We start from the raw sequence: 21,109 nt of genomic DNA, 5'->3' as shown, positions 1-21,109 counted from the left end.
AAAAGAACACAAAAGCTATGCCTGAAATGACAACTCCATTGACAGCATTTAAACTGTTTGCCATTTTAATTTACGCATCCCCATATTACAGGCAAATAAGAACTCTGAAAAAAGTCATTTATAGAAAATCTCATGTTTTAGAATTTTTTGGTTTTTCCTATGTCTCTTTCAAACTTTTCCAGAAAACCCTGGTTCCTTACACGATCTTCGAGACACTCACTTCCCATTACTTCATTTCTGCACCTTTTATATTAATTTATAACAAGAGCTGCACATAATAATGAGGAGAATTATTTCATTTTTAGATGTTAGTTTTTTAGTTATTTGCTATTACAGTTATTTACAGTGCTGGTAAAAGTTGGGGTGAGTTCCTGCATGGGCCATTGCTGTCTCCTGCAATCCCTGGCCCTGGGCACTGCCCTCATCTGCATCCCAAAGATTTCCTGTCTGTGCTTACAGGGCTCAACAAGCCATTTCCTCCTCCTGTCTTTATACTTCCCTCTTCAGCATGTCATTGCTTGCATCAGTAGGAATGTAAGGTTCGTAACTATGCCTGCTTTCCTGCATTAGGTATGCTATTGGCCACATCTGTTTCTTCACTGAAGTAATTGTTTTTAGTTACATATGACTGTAACTCAGCTGCTTCTTGAAATTCTTCCAGAAACCTTGGATGGACACCCTCCATCCCTAATGACTTAGTGAAATTATGCTTCCCTCCCTGGTTTATGCTCTTTTCTTTTAAACAAATACCTTTCTCTGCTGGCAGCTGACCTCCATCACCTTCACTGACAAGTCATATGGAAAGAAAGCCCATGCTGACTTCAGCGACAAGAGAATGAATAAAAAGAAGCTATTAAAAACTGCTTTCGCCAACAGTTTTCTTTAAATCGTATTTTTTTGCTTATTAAGATTCTAAATTGAGATTTTGCTGTTTTTTTTTAAAGGGCTACACTTACATAATAAGCCCCATTACTGTGTATTTGGTGCTGAACTTTCAAAGAACATCAAAGTACTGAACTGGCAGAAATCACTGGCTAAATCCTAGGGATCCAAGTGGTTTTTTTAGGTATTCATCTTTTGGCAGCTGCAGCTTCTTTTGCAGGTGCAAGGAGAACATTTAAGTCAGTTTATTCATCTAGTTCAATTCAAAGGCTAGTTCACTCAAAGCTGGGAAAATCTTCAGTTGTTAGACACAGAGAACCAATTTCCAATTTACAGATAAAAACTAGATAGCAACGGATGAGATCTAGTCAAGTGAAGGACAGTATGATCTGCCAGTTCTATTATCAACTGGAAAGAAGTTGCATTTAAATTTATCAAATGCCTTTGAGTTCAGTTTTTAAAAAGTCTTCAGCACATTTAAGGAAGCTTTGTATAACTGATTAAAAATAAAAACTGTTGGCAATTTTAACATTCAGCTTCACATTTCATCTGGACAGAGATTGGTACAATTTATGGGCAAAAAATAATCTATCAAAAAAATTGCAAACAGAGTCTAAGCTATGTAGTCACTTAAATAAATGTGTCTAGATATGACATAACTTGCTGAGGAACAAAATAAGTCTAACTATTGTGTTGAAGCAATAGTCCCTTGTGTAGCAGCATAACCAGTGGTTACTTAAAAAGCATAAAGTATGAAAAAATACAGCAAGCACACAGTCAGGACTGAGGCATTGCTTAATAGCAACCCCATATCTGAGAACCCATGTTCCTGAGGGGTTCATAAACATGTCCTACTGAGGCATTGTAAAATTCCAAGACAACTGGAATACCTGCCTTAAGGAACCACTGTTAACTGGTTATTCTTGCTGTATTGGAGGCATGTGTTAAAAATGCAGTGCTTTATGCTGAAAGAAAATATGCAATTTGCATTTAGACCATCTGCATTCCACAAAGCATAAAGGGGCCTTCAATAGCACAAGATATCTCCCCAAGACAACTCTCGGGGGACTGGGGGAGCTCCCCTCACCACAACTTCCTGGCAGGAAGAGAGGAGAATGATATAAGGGAGGTAGATTAGATTAAAACAAATAAAGGAGAGCATATAAGATATAACCGGTGTCCTTAGAGACAAATGCCGGCATGTTCTGTGGGAACTGGGGAGGTAAAAGGGAAGCACTGTGATTTAGCACCCCTCCAACAACAAAACTGATCACTCATTAGGATGAATTTCTGCTATTATGAGGACAGAAAAGCTGTAGGACCATGATGGCAACAGCTACATGCTGAAGGGTGCTGGAGGAGGACTAACACAATTTCTCCTATTTACAGGAGGGTTGCCTGCTATTTCATTTCACCAACAGTGTAACAACAACCAGGGGAAAGACTGAACAGAAAAAGTGGGATAATGCCCTGTGAAAGCTACGGAATCCTTGAATTTGGCTGATAAAGTGCTAATCATGTGGAGTTAAAGTTCATGAAACAAACGGCTGTCCAGACTGCCCAGCAGTCACGATGACAGCAGGAGTCCTAACTGCTCCCAGCACCCTCCAGCACTGCAAACCAGCTCCCTTGGCCATGCTGGTGCAAGCTGATAGACACACTGCACTGTGAACCAGATCAGGGAATTAATCCAAGTTAAAACCAGCAACAACCTGTAAAACAATGCTACAAAACACTCTAAGTGTCAGCTGATCTATAGTGACTGGGAACTGTTACAGTTTTTCATTACTTGTCCTTAGACTAATGGCAGAAAGAACCTCTTTCCTCCTGCATTGTCCTACAGATGGAAATACCTTTTTTGCAGGAATTCAAGAAAGCTGACCAAGCATTTAAGCTGACCTTCATATATGATGGGAATTGCTCATGGTGTAGCATTTGCCTGGATGAACCGAGCAATTATATCTGAACAAATCATCACTGTGCACGTAAGAACATACACTATGAAGCCACATGAACAATTTCAGGCATCAAAGAAACCTGCCTCTCCCATTCTGAACCATGTAAACACTTGTATTCAAGACCATCTTCAGAAGAAAATTTTCTCTTTCCACAAAGTGTGGAAGATGCCAAAGCCATACCAGAAAAGGAGCCATTTACTTCCGTTTCCCTTTGGTAGAGAAAAACCAGAAGTGAATTGCTGCTTGTAAAGAATGCAAATCAATTGTGTGAAGGAAATCATGAAACAAGCTAGTGGATAAGGCTGTGTTTGGAGGAACATTTTCTTCTCTCCAGTCAAAATTACAGATAACATTGACTGTTGGGTCAGCAACACTCCCTTCTCTCTTCTGTGCTAATAAGTACCTTCCTCTTTGATAAAGACAGTTGAGGAGCAGAGGCAGTATTCATGCTGTGCACCTCTCCACTTTGATCACCAGCTCTGGCCCTGTTCTCCACCCAACCCAGACGTGTGGGAGAAAGCGTGGACCCCACAGCTCAGCTCCTTCTTTTAGATAATTCTGAACTTCAGATATCCTCAGCGATGCATCGTGCCCCTCTGAGGGCCTCATGGGTTTGCAACAAGCAGCCAGAAACCTGAGCCGAGATCCCCTCTGGGTGCATCTGCAAAATATCAGACAAGTAATTTCTACCAAAGCTGGGACCACAAGGGAGCACTTTGCCCATGATGACTGAAAATTGCAACAAAGGGCCTTCAATCGTAATCTTTCCATGGTAGCTGATGAGTTGTGTTCAAAAGCTTTGCAAAGCAACCGCTCCATCAGCTGGACTATAGAGCAAATTAAAAAAATCACATGGACCTGATTGTCAGGGGTGAGAAGCACCAGCCTAACTAGTCTCCATTCCTGGGCAAGCAACAACCAGCACCTTTGGAGAATGTGCCAACATCCAAAAATTAATCTCAGGCACCTAACATGAACAACTAACCACTAATAACACCAAGGCACATACTGAACTGTATAAAGTGTAAGTGAAAGGCTTTGCCTAAACTGCCCTTTAGCAGCTGCTTCCTCAACCACTGCTCTACCTTCTCTATGGTATTTGATACACACTGGAAAAAATGTACCAAATGGAGGTAGGAGCATTGCTTGAAGGCATAGCCAGCATGATTATTTCCACCCTTTCAACAGTAGCTCTGCTTTAACTAACCCAGACACAAACACAAAAGCTGATTAATGATAAAATGTCTGAAGTACAAATACTTTCTATCCTGTTTGTCAAGGGAATAATTTAGCACAGAACAAAACTGGAAAGCAGACAACAGCTTAGCATAATGATATCCACTTCTTTCAGTTCCCTTTTCATATTTTTAAAAAAGCTTATATTAAAAAAATTAAACTGAACAAAATTAAATATTAAGATTAATGCATTATCACATTTGAGTAGCTTGTGCTTTTTTTTTGTTGCAAAGCTAAAATTTAGCATCACACAGACAAAAAGGCTGACTATTATTATGGTTTCCCACAAGGTTAACACTTCTCCCAACGAAAAGCAAGTAAAAGGGTTTGCATTTTCAGACCTACCAGTTAAGGAGTTTTTTTTTCTATTGCATAATTTTAATCCCAAATCCAATTTGTTGTCTGGGATATTTTTATTATTAGGGTATTTATCTTCCTTTCTTCTACTTATAAAAAAATTTTTTTAAATTCTACTGGATTACTTAGTTCTAATATAATTACATGAAAGTGTTAAATACAGTCTTTCAGGTGTTTTTTTCTTCTTCCATTTTTTCCTCTGAATACTAATGGAGTAATATTGCATAACAATATATTTCCTTCTTTCTCCTTATTATGAAACTTTTATACAGTACAATACCTGAATTCCTGATTTTCAGACTACAATACTTTCTATTCCAAGCATATTCTTAGGGTTCCTAGTTTAGGGCTTCTTAGTTGTTACTGTCATAGAATCATTGCATGGCTTGGGCTGGAAGGGACCTTAAAGATCACCTAGTTCCAACCCCCCTGCATGGGCAGGGACACCTCCCACTAGACCAGGTTGCTCCAAGCCCTGTCCAACCTGGCTTTGAACACTTCCAGGGAGGGGGCTTCCACAACTTTCCTGGGCAACCTGTGCCAGTGTCTCACCATCCTCACACTAAAGAATTTCTTCCTAATATCTAGCCTCTTTCAGTTTAAAATCATTGTCACCACATACTTCAGAACTTCTGGAGTATAAATATAATTGTTCTATCATGATTAAAGGACCTCCAAAACAAAGACCAAAACCCATTTTTACTTCACAGAGGATCCAGTGTTTGCTTAATGATAAGCATTCACAGTCCAAAATATTACATGGTGTTTTATGGCTCATCCCAACCCCCCATCACTAACAGCGGAGCGTGGGTAAGCTGGTTGTGCCAAAATGTTTTAACTGCAGTTAACTTAGTGCAACAAACAGTCCAGCTTTTCTTGTCAGATGTTTATCTTCCACTGGCTTGACTGCATGTAGAATTAGTACTTCAGGCTATTATTGAACCCATTTTGGTTTGTACTGCACCATTTTTTTGTGCTGTAATCTCTTCTGGTTTGGATAGGAAACACAACAGTTTATTAAGGGCATGACCCAGAGCATGCTGATGTAAGTGGAAGAATTCATACTGACTTGAATGATCTTTGGTCTGATGCCTAAGTAAACTGAAAGACATAACCACTATTTAGTTAAAAATACTAAAGCTCTTGAGACTTCATAATGTTTTTAGGAGTGAGAACCATTCAAATAAAAAGATAAATTCTCAGCTCAGTGTAAAGGATCCTACGAACAGCTGCCATTGATAACTATACTGACTTTTCAATAAACTTGTAATTTGCACAACCTGCATACTTAGGTACCTGACTGCATGACTTGCATGCAAATCAATGGGAAATCAGATTTGCCATGGATTTAAACAACAGCAATAAGAGCTTGCACAATTCTGAACTGCTTACAAAGTGCTCTTTCGGCAGTGGTGTGCCTTGAAAAGAATGAATGAAGGACATATAATTTTTTTCATATTGGAAAATTATTTCATACAAGGAAAAAAAAGTAATTAAAATGGAATTCCACTAAAATTAAGAGGAACACAGAGTTTATTAATTTGTAATAAATTAAAAGGAGACAGAAAATCTTATTAAGGGATGGTTTTGGAAAGCTCCAGTCTTAAAAAAAAATCCCAGAACCTTTTCATATTCACTTTCCACATATTTAAATGCTTTTCTACATAAAGAAAGAATTAATCTGTCATACCAGTGATTACATTCCTCACTCCCCTAACTCTTTCAAAATGAAATATTCACAAGTTACAGAAAAATCTATAAATCATCAAGAGGAAATTCACACAAGTTTCTAGTGAATTAAATGTAGAAACAGATCCACTCAAATATACCCAACAATAGTAGTTTATTTATTGGCACCATATTCAAAATTAAAATAAATTAATACTATTTGTTCATTTACATGTTATATTTGTTGTTATTAGTTTTTATTAGTTACTCAAATTCTACACCTAAATTCTCTTTCAAAATGAAAGGCAAACTTTTAACATTATGGAGAGATGATAAAAACATTTGATGAAATAGGACTTTAGGAAAATAAAATGGATACTCTGTTAAAGCTGAGAATATTCTGCAGGTGTTTTCACTTTGGCTACATCATTACCTAGCGGATCTGCAGGAGAGATTCACATAGTGCCTCTCAATGGGTTTGCCTGATCAGGCCTGCCTATGGGTCAGCCCAATCAAAGCAGCTGGTACCAAGACAGGATCCACCAGGGAATGAGACTGGAATTGGGCTGCTCAAGTAGAAGCTTGGAACTGGTAGTCTGTCAGACCGGTTTTCCTCAGAATGAGTTAAATGCAGCATATATCTTTTAAATCTAACAAAGCAGTAGGAACAGCATGGAAATCTAAGATTAAGTATGCACATGCCAATTTCTTGGTTCAATTTGGCATTGCATTTTTTTCTAGCATGTTGTTGTAACGGCTCAGAAGCCATTTTATATAGTGGATATTGGGATGAAATTCACCCTAGTTCAACAAGACATCTTTCAATTCAACCCTTATGAAGCCTTTACATCACAATTGGTGCTTATGTGATGGGGTGTATGGTCTGTGACACACGTTTGTTATTATAATTCAATACAGGACAAGGTAGCATAGCAGGTGTGCAGGTAGCTTTCTCCCCAGAGGTCGGCCCTGAAAAAAAGGCAAGCTAGTAAGAGAGAAACTTACATGTTTCAAACAAGATCAGGCATACTACTAAAGAAATAATTATTCAATTGAATTGACCATAGCAAAAATACTCAAAGACAACATAAAAACCAAAATCAAAAACATCACCCCAGAATAAATCCTGCAATAGCTTGGAAAAAACAAACAAACAAGGAAATGTATTTTTTTGTGTCAGTGATTACCATCTGTGAAGAAAACCCCACATTAAGAAACAAAGAATAGAAAAAAACAAAACAAAACAGGAAAAAAAAATGAAGAAGAAAAACAAGAAGAAATAACTGTTTAGTTACTGTGACTAGAAGAAAATATATTTCTTTGAGATTAACACTGTGTCAAGTTTGGAGCCTTGAAAGACTGCCAGCTGTCTGGGCATACATATTTTACCACTGAAGTATGCTTTTGTTTCAGAATGGTTGAGACCCCCAAAATGATGTAATCCCCAGTGGAAGACTGACAAGCTTTGAGATATTCCAAAACACAGATGACACACGAAATAGCAAGTAATCAGTGTAACTATATTGCATATTATCCGGCGAGAATCCAACAACACAAACCTAATGCACCAGATAACAGCATTGCTTTGAGAAAACCAGGAGTAGAACGTCAGAAAGATTTTCACAAAGAAGAAATCATTCAAGAAGGACAATTATCTACATGGGTGGAGGGAAAAAAGATGGAGGGGAACATATGCCTTTCATAATTAGAAGCCCGATTATAGTGTAGCCGAAAGGGATTTTTTACATTTTAAATTTGATTACATTTCAGAATGAAGCACACTAATTGGTATTTCTGCAGTCTGTTTGAAGAGAACTTCATCTACTTAGGGAGGGGGGAAAAAAATAACAAAAACCAGCAACCTTACCATCTATGCCTAACATCTAGTTCTTTTGCCTGAAGTATTCATGGTCCCTTTACAATTGCTGAAGCTATCTCTGGGAATAAGTGCTCTATGATGCATCCCAGTTTATCTCCTCAAAACCAGGAAAGCAATACTAGAGAATATATGAGAATCAAACAGATATTAAATCCAACAATCACGGCTGCTACAAGGAAAAACAAACCAAACTGAACTGTCTACCATGACAAGTAAGAGAGTGGAAGAAGTTATTTGCACTGGCAACACACAAGACAGCACCTCAAAACCAGGGCCATGGAGGGAGTTACTTAAGGAAGTGCCACGTGCATTGTAAAGCACAGAAATACCCACTTACTCCAAAACAAAATGCATGATGTACTCCCACTTCTACTGCATTGTGGGAGAAGCAAATGGCAAATGGGTATGGAAAACAGAAGCAAAACTAACAGTCTGACGTTTCTTTGTCTCATAAAACTGTCTGTAAATTATTATCATTTACACATACTCTTGTTTCTCAAAATATATGCCAGATAAACATGTATTTTTTTGCACAGAGAAATGCTGTCTAAGACACAAGAACTGAGAAGGAAGCACCATGAATGTAACTTAGGGGCCCTGAAGTTGAAGTAAAATATTGAGACCTTTAGATACTGCTGGTGAAGAGAGATGAACTTTCAATATAAGCCTGCTTCTGAGGAAAGAAGGGGCTTGCAGAATGTGAAGCAAATAGAAAGGCACAAATGAATAAATATGAACAAAAATAAAGCAACATCAAAACTCTGCAACCTGACCTTTACTGATGAAAGCCCCCAAAAGCAGCTTGGGCACTGACTGTCACCAGATATGTGAGAGTGACAGAGCACTGGAACAGGCTGCCCAGGGAGGTTGTGGAGTCTCCTTCACTGGAGACATTCAAAACCCACCTGGATGCGTTCTTGTGTGATGTGCTCTAGGTGACCCTGCTCTAGCAGGGGGGGTTGGACTAGATGATCTTTCGGGGTCCCTTCCAACCCCTAAGATTCTATGATTCTATGATATGTCACAGGTCAGGCAGGTATGCATGCTCCCCAGGTACATAACTACCTTGTTGAAGGATTGTTCCCATGCCTCACCCTTGGGAATAGTGGGACAGGTTCTTAATAAGGCTAGTTTCAAAGCACCCAACTAAACAAAATTAATCATGTCCGTAAAAAACCTCTTTCTGTTGGCCATAAAAAGATACACAAGGTTCCTATGTTAAACCTAGATTAAAGTAGGGTGGTGGGAACCAACCTGGCATACTCTTAGCCTGAAGAAGACCAATGGGGAGATCTTATCAATGCTTATAAATACTGAAGGGTTGAGTGTCAAGAGAATGGGGTCAGGCGCTTTTCAGTGGTGCCCAGTGACAGGATGAGGGGGATCGTGCACAAACTGGAATGTAGGAAGTTCCATCTGAACATGGGGAAAAACATCTTTAAGGGTGACAGAGCACTGGAACAGGCTGCCCAGGGAGGTTGTGGAGTCTTCTTCTCTGGAGATACTAAAAACCTGCCTGGACATGATCCTGTGCAACCTGCTCTAGGCAAACCTGCTTTAGCATGAGGATTGGACTAGATCTCCAGAGGTCCCTTCCAACCCCTACCATTCTGTGATTCTACTCCCATCCTTGGTGGAACCTGAATAACAAAGGGAAGAAAGATACTTCACATAAACAAATGCAGCAGAGGTGTGAGGCAACCTACAGGTGGGAGCCTGGGGAGACCAAAGGCAGACTTTAGGAGGAGCTGGACAAAAACAGGGAAGTGTAGCAAGGAGCTAAAAGTGGACTGGATCTGTATGGATGATGGAGATGAAGCAAAGGGAAGAACTGGGGCAGCAGGCTGGAAATGGGGGCAGATGTAAAAAGAGATGAACAGGGAGGAATATGAGATGGATGGTGGGGGAAAAGAGCTGTTGCATGAAGAGACAACAGAAGGTAAAGGAATATAGGCAGAAAAGTCTCAAAGTGAAACAATTATTCATAAACCTCAGTACTCTGTTGCTGTCAAATACCTGCAAAGCCTAGGTGGTATGTTTATCCTCTGGTAAACACTTGGTCCATTTGGAAGACAACTTGCTACTGTATTAGTGCAAGCAGCAGACAGCTATGATGCGCAGCCAAATTATCTGAACTTGCCAGTAAAATAAGTATCATTCTCTACAGTCAAAATATTGTTTTGGCTTTTAAGTATTTTGTTTTATTACTTCAGAAATTATCCTGAAGGCATCAAAGGAACAACAGTGAGTTTGTGAAGGCAAGCACAAGTTAACAAATACCAGAATTACAGCTCCTCAGCAAGAACAACCTTAATATACGGATTGAATCAATCAGCCCCTAGTATTTCTTCTGCCACTTCTTCCTCACTTCACAGGATTTGCAGAGTGAGCAAAGTATGGAGAAGATGCTAGAAAGGGGGAGGAAACGATGATGAAGAAATGGAAGAGCTCCCTGCTCCCAATTCTCATCTGCTGTTAGGCCAGGGTACTGAAGCCAAGGCTCTTTTCAAATTTTTATTTTATTAGGTTTTTCCCTTTTGCAGCTTCCATTCTAATAGACCTTATTTAAGCTAACACAAGAGTGGCTCTGCCATGTCTATATATTCTTCAACTGCTCAACATTTTAAGAGAAGAAAGGCAAAATTCCCACCAGGATTGTGGCATATCTCTGGGGAGCCTCCTGGGTACAAACATGGAGATATTTGGTAACAGGATGGAAAAGAAGCTGTTGTCTAGGTAACTCTGCTTGGTGAACAGGCAGCAGCACTTTTCCATGGCTATAAGCATTCCCCAAAGACTGTTTTGCAACTCTAACTCTATCTATCTCTCCCTCTATTATTTTTTTGAAGTCCTGGGGACTACATCAACACACATGGTGTACACAGATCTGTTAAACAAATGTACTCAGACAGCACCAGAAACAAAAGCCTGAAGAAGGACATTTGAATAAACCAGGAACATTCACACATTATATCCAAGCATTCCCCACATTAACACAAATCCATGCAAGTCAAATACATATTTGTGTTGTTTTTCATTAAATAAATGTGTCTAATTGGCTATGACTGGCTGTTGCCACTTCTGATCAGGCAACTATTCCCAGAATAATGTTTATTTTAATGAATAAAGTGAGAAATTAAAAGAGAATCAGACATCTGGTTCTAAATCAGCCTCAGCGATGCAAAATGCTTTCTAAAATTCTGTAGGGCACAAACATCACTGTTATTTACACAAAACTCTCAGTTAACAGAGCTCCCTCAATCAAATTTTACAAATATTACTTTCCTTGCCTGACAAAAGGATATCCAAGAAAGTAAGTGTAGGGGGGAAATTCTTAGGCTATGATCTGTGAACTTTCCTGTCTTGACAGACCACAGTCCTAGTGTCTGCAAAAGAGAGCAGGAGGGTCACAGCAAAATGTAACTTGACCTGAACTTTAACCACCAGAGGTGACATTTACTTAACTATAAAATTTAAAACCAACCAAGAAGAAACAGCAAGAAAAAGTACTATGAGAGCACCTTCTCCATATTGATTTAAAATTCAAGACCATGAGAGATGTGCCTCTTAGGTTTATAGTAAGGGCTTGAGTACATAGGAAGAGATTTGTGAGAAAGTACTCATTTAAATAATGTAGCACTTCTGAACTTCTGTAGTATGTGACAATATTTAGATGTTATTGAAAACAAAAAGGTAGTAGTACTAACAACAGTTCTAAGAAAGGTATTTAAATAATTATATTAAGAAAGTTGTATTAGCAAGATTGACAGATCGATGAAAATCTTTAATCCTGCTTACCCCTTTATGTTAGAATTGATCCACAGATAACGTAACAGTCTCATCCATCCCTTAACCTTGATCTCAGGACTGCTGCAAGCAGGAGAAGCACTGTATGTTTTCACACTGATTTATACAGAAGCAGAACCTGACCCTTAAAATATAATATATGTGAAAGCAAATTATCTTGACTATAATGAACGATTGAACAGAAGACCTCCAGAGCTAAAATCAATGAGTCTTCAAAGCAAGAGATGAAGAGGGGAAAATTAAGGCATGCTGACTAATGAACTCCATGGGCAAGTGATGTATATTAAGCCATAAATCCCTGAGCTATTTATTAAATTCTAGAAATTCCTTTCAATGGGATATTAATATTCCTGGTTCTGATATTAAGATTACCAACATGGCAGAGGTTTTTGCAAGTGAAAAGATGGGTAATGATCAATTATTCAAGAGACTTCTTTGGTTTAGCACCATGATAAAGCAGTCATATGACTCCACTTTAGGTCTAGTTTTGACTGTTTCTTGAAATACTGGATTTCAACATATTGCATCACCATTAAAACACACAGATGTTGCTAGTCTGACATCGGTTGACTGCCCAAAATTCAAAGGACAGAATTCACCCAATAAAATCTCATGGTAAGCACAAGAGAATTACCCCCACCACTGAACTGAAGAAAGCAACTAGAAATATCTCAAGCTGACAGCTATTCCTCCTCTCCTTGGCGACGGCAATGCTCTCTGTCCTTGTATCATCAGATCCAGCACACAGCGTGGTATTCAAAACAGATACCAAATAGACAATTATAATAGAATACTTAGAAATTCTTATAAGAAATTATTCAAATGTAACAATGGAAAATTTTGCAATCTACATCAAACACCTCAACATTTGTCTGTGTGCAAAAAGGAAAACAAAAACCAAAAAATCTCATTAGTTTTCTGTCATATGGGTGGTGACTACTAAAAAGTCTCCTTTCTTTTCCTGGTTTTGTTATTTTCTTTATTTTGACAGTTATTTAATATTTCACTATTTTTGGTTTGCCAGGCTGGGTGTGCTCTGCAAAACAGCAAGAATTTGCTCATAATTTTACAATATGCCAAAATTTGAAGGTTTTGGAAGGAAGTGACTCGCATGGAAAGAATAAAAAAAAGATTTAGTCATGCCACATACATACAAAAGTATCTTTTTTAAAGTTACCTAATTCTAAAACAGCTTCTGCTTTCATTTTTATGCTTAAAGCAGAGAAATACTTGATGTTAGAAGCATCTTCTAAATGCTATTGAATTTGCATGCTGAAAAGAATACCAATTGTTAAAGAAAATTGCACCATATCAGTTTCCTGTTGCACTTGGCTGTCCCCCTAAGTTGGCAGCGAGACAGCAGCCTGCAGAGCTGCAGGCATATGTCTCATGTTAAAAACAAAAAAAAGACTTTATGTTATAAACACTTCAATGAAAATTACTATCCAGTTTGGAGCCAACTGAGACCAGGTGCTGAAGATAAAATAAACAGACAGCATATGAAAGTTTAAAAAAAAATTAAAAAATCCCCAACACTGCTGGGCTTCCACTGGATTGCCTTCAACCATACATTTTAATGTCCATCATTAAACCCAAACAAAATATCCCTGAATGTGTACAAAGCAGCCTGATTCTCTCACCTTTAGGACCATAGCTTTTTAACATTGACTTTTAAGATATGCCCCATATTTTTAAGATCTACAAAAAATATGCATATGCAAATTTATGTATTAATTAATCCAGAACACTACTGCAACTTGTCTCCCAAACAATTTCCTAGAAAACCTCTTTGCTTCCCAGGTGAGAAATAGTCCAGCAACTCATCCAGGCAGGGACAGAAAGCTTCAAATCAGTGACCACTGATTTAGTTTGCTTGTCTCTCATTTGCTGTCCGCAGATTTTGAACAGGAATGGGAAAAAGCCTTTAGAAAGGTCACAGCAAAAAGCTACTGAGGTCTTGAAGAGCTCAGGGATTCTAAGAAGCGCTGACGAAAATGAAGACACACACTCTGTGCCTGCAGTTAGTGGCTAAAGCAGGGCAGGCCATTGCTTTGGTGCATACCAAATTTCTCCCCACTTTTGCAAAGGTCACAACAATCTCCATCATTCTCTCTGACTGTTGTGTAAGTCAGATTAATGTCTTGGGACATATGAAGTGATCTTTTTCCCGATAGCTCTGTTACCATGAAACAAAGGACTGAAGTGTGGCAGCAGTGGCAGCATCTCAGGACTAATTAAACTGTGGGAGCTCCCTGGGTAACCCCTCCTGTGTGGCCAGGCAGAAGCTTTGCTCATGTCTTCCCAGTGCTCCTGGCAGGACAAACGTCAGATGTATCATCCTCTGGGACTGCTGGACCACAAATACTTCCCACTGGTCATGTCCAAAATGCATCAACATAATAATACCGATACCAAGAAGTCTGACACCAGTCAGACAGGAGTGTTTTAGGTGTCTATAAAATCAGCTGGGGCAACCGGAAAAAAAGTCTCCTGAACATCCAACTCCCATTTCAGAACTGGGGAGAAAATGGTCTGGGTGTCCTCGCACTGCAGTAATTATGTCTGCACCGTGGCAGGATGAAGCTCTTTCGTTCTATCAACAGAGACTACACTTTGTCATCCAATGCAAAAGGGAAAACTTAAAACTCATTCCAACTGCACCTCACCTTCACACCAGTTCAGGAGGGCTCTGTGGGGCAAGGAACATGCATTATTTCTGATATAGACACAGGGAGCATGGGAGAAAGAGCAAGAAACATTGTGATAGTCTGAGATTACTTTTCTTTATCATTTGGTTGGAGCCATCCTATGAGAAAGTTTTTCTTGTAATGCATCCATGACAATGGCAGCAGCCAGTTTGCACAGCCACACCACACCAGGTTTACAACTCCTCTCTGTGTCACAGCAGATTCAGTTTACACAGACCATACTCGGTAGCACTCTGGGTGTTTGCCTTCATTACAGAGCAGCAGTGAAGTCTTGCAGGCCACATACAGGACAGAGCAGATTCCCCAAACAAAACAGCCTATAACCATGCACATACAACAGCTTAGCCTGATGGTAAGGGGTCTTCTTCCCAATTCAAACTGGAGTGCAAAGCTGTCCTGCTAACATTAGACATGAAAACAACCCTGTAGCATTAGGGACTAGAATAAACTAATCAGTAGTTCAGAGAGAAGCCTGTCTGGACATTCAAATGTTTAGCTATTTGATGTGTTGGGATATTCCTCCACTCTCTGTAACCTACTCTATGAACTTTTAACATAAACAGTTTACCTTATAAACCTTTGCTCTGCTGTGGAGCTGATCCTTATCTACTAAACCTACTGGCAGCCAGACTCCCACGCATGCCTGGAATCAAGGAGCAATCTGAGTCCTGTACCCAGACATGCAGGGCTGCCCCAGCAGGACCCAGCAGTGCTAACACATGGCTCTTATTTTTTGTGCAGACTATGCAAATAGAGTTCCTAAAGCATGGCTGGGCAAAATGGAAGCCCTTGAGAAGGCCTGAAGAAAGCACAGCTTGTTAAGACTTCTTTAAATATTCAAAATAAACAACTTTTAATTTCTTGAATTATGTAAACTTTGAAAACTGAGAAGGGACAATACTTAATTTTGATCTATTATTTCCCTAAATGACAGAAATAAACAGTTTGGTTGCAGTTTCTTTTATTTTATTTTGTATAGTTATAGCAAATTATAGTTCTTAGCATAAATACCTACACTACATAGAAACACCAGACTAACCCTTGTCTGCATGTTGCTATTAATAATGTGTTTCATTTTTAAGAACATGTGAAAAAAGTCTCTTTGTAGTAAGAATTAAAGTCTCAGTACACAGCAAAATAAAACAAAATAGTGCAAATGTTTTCTTCAAGTTGTGACTTCTTTTTTCCATAACTTCCGTTGTGAAACTCATGGATTACCTGGAAATAAGCTATTATATAAGGCAGGGATAGGGCTAGCCTTTCACTGAACTGGTAGATGCTTTATTAACTTTATAGAAAATACTCGTGATAAAAGCATGGAAAATTTTATATCACTCAGAATTTACTCTAGAATTTTATGGATTTAACCAGTAGCAGTTTAACAATATTTTCCTGAACTGCATGAATGTGTGTGAGCAGGGGGAAATCACTAGCAGATACCTGAGCTACACCTCCACTGTGAAGCTGGGGAAACCCTCTCCTACACAGGCAGGTGGTATTTTCAATCTATCTAAAGGGGCTATATTATAACCTCAGCCAAGGACGTAATTTCATACATACCTACCCAAAATATAACCAGGTTTGGGAAATCATTGCTCCAAACCAGCATTTAAGCGAAGACCACAGCCAAATAGAAGTGAGTGTGTCTGTTCTCTAAGGGAACCCTATCTAGGAAAGCAAGTGCTTATTACAAAACCAGGATTGATTTTAGGATTCATGATACTTAGGCCACATTAGCAGCAAGGTCATGATACCTTCATTAGTGTGTAACTTCATTAATGCACAACACATCTCCCTCAAGTATTGTGTGCTGGGGACAACCTTAAGTAGAAAAGATACCACATGTCTAACGCAATGCAGCAATGCCCACGCTTCAACAAGAAGTCCAGAAATCCATTAGATTAAAAACTTCAGTATACAGAAGCTGATAAACAGCAGTTGCTGCTACAAGAGGGTTCCTGCCACACCTTTGCCTGAGAGGGGGCAACTGATCCCTACAGCCCCCCACAGCTGAGGGCAGCGTGGCTGCCTGCCCTGCAGCCTGGGCTATCTATCCACTGGCCTCCAGAGCACCCCGCAGCAGGCAGATCTGCCCTGCAAAGCTCCCACAGAAATCTGCAGATGAAAAAGAGAGAACAGTGCAGCTGAAAGAACAGATTTTTTAACTGCTTTGTGGACCTATTAGCATTACTTTTGCATACGTTTGTAGTTGTACACAGCTCTACATGGACATTTACAAAAATAGATGAACAGATGATAAAATAAATACAGTATTTAACAGGGGGTTTTTTAACAGCTGCAAAAAAAGATCCCCCAAAAATGCCCTCAAACCCAGCATTCTATTGAAAAGCACCATTTTCTATTATGTTTTGGTCTATTCTGTTTCCCTTCCAATTTGTAACATTCTGCTGGAAACAGTGATGAAGAACATATGTCTGTGGTAAATTACACCCAGGAGAAATCTTGGAACTGTTACATTCAGTTTTATTACTCAAAGCATTGATAGTCTACCAGAACACTTATTATTTAACAGCTCCATCAAACACAACACCAGTAACCTACTTTTATATTATTATGCATGCAAAAAATTGTATCATATTTCTTAAATCTCACTGGGTGATTAAGGTGTTGCATTTTTATTTTAATTAACAGTTCCAGGATATTTTTAGTGCTTCCATGAACCAAGGTGTTACATCAATACAGAATGCTATCGTACAAATATTTTGGAAAGCATATGTTCAGGCAACAATAAGGTTGAGAAGCCTAACACTCAACAGCCAGGAAATTGTGAGTGCTTTCACAATATAAGCTCACACAAATGCTGCATCTTAACATATTCTGCAGAGGGCTGTAATCATACAGGCTACATCAGGGAAACCCAGTGTGGCCAACTGGACAGACTAACATCTCTGAGAATGGCTTTCTTTTCCACTACTGCAAATATTAATGCAGTTTCACTAGGTTACACCAAAACCAGCATAAATATCCCCTGTGCACTGATGAAATGCATCTTTTGGGGAAGGCCTGCACTAGCTCTGTGTGGTATAACAAGTTTAATAGGAATAAAAGATACCTCATATAAACCTGGGTATTACTTTGACTGATGACCTGACCTCAGAAGTCAGGTTTTCTAAAGTTTTACAAAGGTTTTGCATTTTATTTCTCAAGTGACTCCATGGAAACAACAAAAATGTGTATCTTTCAAGACTGCACACCTCCCATATTTCGCAGGGAAGAGGAAAGCAAAAGGCTTAGGCAGCAGCAATTCACAGCTGATATACAGCTTTTCAACTTAAATCAAAGAGTCTTAGCACAGTGTTGGATCCAAACTAAAACCAAAACATCAGACACCAGGTGTATCAGGAAGCAGGGCACAAAGTCCTCTCTCTTCAAATAAATGTAATCACTAATACCTGAAAATGTAATTTAATGCTTTTCTTCAAGATTCAAAATGAGTCACACAAAGCTGAGAGCACTGGTCCACTTCATGAACTGCAAACTGAGACCCAGAGAGAGTTATACTCACCAAATATAATTTAGAGAGTCCCACTTACTTTATTACTACTTATTCATCATATGGAAGAAAAACTGAAGCTATATTGTTCTGTTTCTCTGCTGTCTTCAGTCCATACATTGAAAGCAGCCACGACTCACAGGAAAATACATTGTATCATATGAAATTCAAGACTGTGCTACATTGCACACAGGAGTCAAATGATGAAGGCATAGGAAACAGTTACTGGCATTTCTCAACTTTGAAGTACTCAGCTTGACAGCCTACTCACTATTTCTTCTGTATCCTTTTTTAAAGGACACAGTGCATTTTGCAGTCTGTTCCTGTAACCAAAGCTGTCCAATCATGCATACATCACCAGTAGGGTTTGGAACTTCAACCTGCAGCTCTGCAGGTTAAGCTGCTTAGTTAGGGCAGGTTTACTGCAGAACGGATACTGAATATTCAGAACTCAGGTCCCGCGTGGCAACCTGGAGGTGAGGAATGAGCCAGTGGGCAGTGTCTTGAACCCATCCAGTAACTGCCTTAGTTTACTCTCCTAACAGATCCAATTTAACATTCTTCCTATCAGTTACCTGGATGGAAGGCTGAAAATAAAATACCACAAACATTTTTCTATGGTCTGATAACAAATATGAGATTCCAAGAATTAATGACATTTATTTCAGTCTAATTAACTTTTGTGGCCATTTAAGGGCAAAAAAGGTTTTTTCTTGTTTCTGACTGAACGTCAATGAGGGCAGAACGCTGTAAGTCTGGAACATGATCTGTCCAGGCCTGTGACTGTTGCTCACTCGCAGAGCTGGGCTGACCTTGTGAACAGGCCAACCTGTATTGCTAAAAGGAATAGCCTTAGATCACAGTATGTTCTGCTGGAAGCAGATGTCTCAGCATTACATCCACTACTGTACCAAAAGGGGAAAATGGTGCTGCCATCTATTCCCTGACTTTCAGCCCTGCTTTCAGTCCTCCTGCTGTGCAATTGAGATAAAGCTTGTGGGTGCTCCTACAGTTCTGACTTGCTTTACCTACACAGCAGCAAGAAAGGTACCCAAGGTTCAGAGGGAAGCAGGATGATGTAGAACACACAGGCCTAGCAAAATACAGTTCAAGGATGAAGAGGTCTAAGGTTGCTCATGCTTCCTCCGTCTTCCCAAACCAACTGTACTGCTGACATAGCAAATTACAAATTCAGCAAATTCCACTAATGCTAAGAAAGCAATCTGTTGGTTTAATAAAGGCTTGGAAACTATCTAAGGGGCATTATTGGAAATTCCATTTTATACTTTCCTCCCAGGACAATCCTTATTTTTGGTCATGACAGTAAGTTTAATTTTTTTTTCTCCTCTTTTATGAATAAGGCAAAAGAACTGTCATTCTAAATAAGACGTAGAAACAAAGAATGCTGATAAAACAAAAAATATGCAAGGAAGGGGAAATACTATCACACACTTTTGCATAAAGTACAAACATGGCTGTTCTCAGCACACAGATACAGAAATAGAAGGATGCAAGGACTCTGGCTTTGTGTTATGCAATTAACTTAATCACATAATAATGATGTGCTTGGTCTAAAACTACTTGTAGTGAGTCTGGCTGGGATGGAGTTAATTTTCTTGACCACAGCTTATATGATGCTGTTTTGGATTTGTGGCTAAACCAGCATTGATAACAGACAAATGCTTTGGCTGTTGCTGAACAGTGTTTGCACAGTGTCAAGGCTTTCTCTTTTTCATAGTCAGATGCCCCACATAACAGAGGGCATACTTTTGCCTAACGAGGTGAATGCTGTACATCAGAAGCCCATCATGCTTCCAACAGTCCTCCCACTATGTAACAAGACAGAGTAATTTTATTTCATGAACTGAAGAATCTGTACTGAAACATCCATTCATCTGCCCAGAATTTGAGAGCAAACACCCAGATACTCACTTTTACGCAGGAAACATGGCCACTGGAAATCAAGCCTACAAGCATTTTTCAAAAAGTATGGAGTGATTGAAAGGTTATGAACACAAGACAAGCACAACATCTCTTTTGATCTCCATCTGTGCTTGCAAATACATAACCTGAGAACATAGAGAGCAACATCTATGTGCATAGGAATGCAGCTTCTCTTTGGTATTTGACTGAAGTTTTAGACTTCAAGTCATCCCATACTTAGGTTAGGCACAACTAAGACAAACTCATAAAACTGATTCAAAACATTGTCAATCATAGGAGAAAAGGTAGAATATGAAAACAGAAATTCTGGCACCACATCCAGTAGAAGACACCACTGAAGTAGAGGGGAGTACCATATACAGTGGACAAGATGTGCAGTACATATTGAAAAAGAGGAGAAAAAAAAGTCTACAAGTCTGGAACACCGTGGGCACCACGGCCAGGGAGTATTAAAATAACAGCACAGCGCAAATATGACTGAAAACGTTCATTCCTACAGTAGGAGTCTTTTAACCATTACAGTATTTTGCACTCAAAGCAATAGCAGACTGCTCAGACTACACCTGTATTCTGAAGTAGAAGCATCCACAGGGAACAGTACCAGAATAACCAACAGCAGTATTATTCATTTCACTCCCTTTGAGACTTCCCCACTTAAGCCCACTCTTGGCTTTCAATTCTAAGCTCCTCTCAACATCTTGATTTCTGTTAATTTGCTCTTTGCCTCAAAGATGATCTGCTCAGCAACCTGGTCACTCTTAGTAAACACTGGGAAAACTGATAGCAGGAAGCAAGATGCCTTCTCCCATTCAGGTATGTCACCCTTGAGCCACAGTTCACTCATTTTAATGAAAGTTTTTAAGTTCTTTTTTTTTTTTTAATAAAATGTGACAATGGCAGCAAGAGGTTAGAGCTTTCTTACTCTATGAGCACTCACCTAAAAAACAGGCTTGGCCTGCTGTTTTTAAAGGATAATGTTCATGTCACTTCAGCAAAAAGCTCAATGTTTGTTTTAGACACATTTCTTCTTTTATGCCAGACAAGGCCAGCTCCTCATATTCACAAAGCAACTGCGGTTCACTGAACATGTTCCCAGAATTAATTCTGACTTCCCAGGGTCAACTTTACATTGATCAATAAAGGAAATTGTGGAAAA

At 39.2% G+C, this 21,109-nt stretch overlaps 1 protein-coding gene across 1 annotated transcript in view; it reads right to left on the bottom strand.

Annotated features, from left to right (window-relative positions):
• The window catches only part of SCFD2 (sec1 family domain containing 2), a 198,953-nt gene that overhangs the window by 90,304 nt on the left and 87,540 nt on the right, over positions 1-21,109 (bottom strand). The gene's annotated exons all lie outside the window — the stretch shown is intronic.

The sequence above is a fragment of the Apus apus genome, chromosome 4, assembly GCF_020740795.1.
Source record: "Apus apus isolate bApuApu2 chromosome 4, bApuApu2.pri.cur, whole genome shotgun sequence".
In the NCBI taxonomy this organism is placed as follows: domain Eukaryota; kingdom Metazoa; phylum Chordata; class Aves; order Apodiformes; family Apodidae; genus Apus; species Apus apus.
Note: the sequence above shows the minus strand (reverse complement) of the source record. Positions and strands in the feature narration are given on the sequence as shown.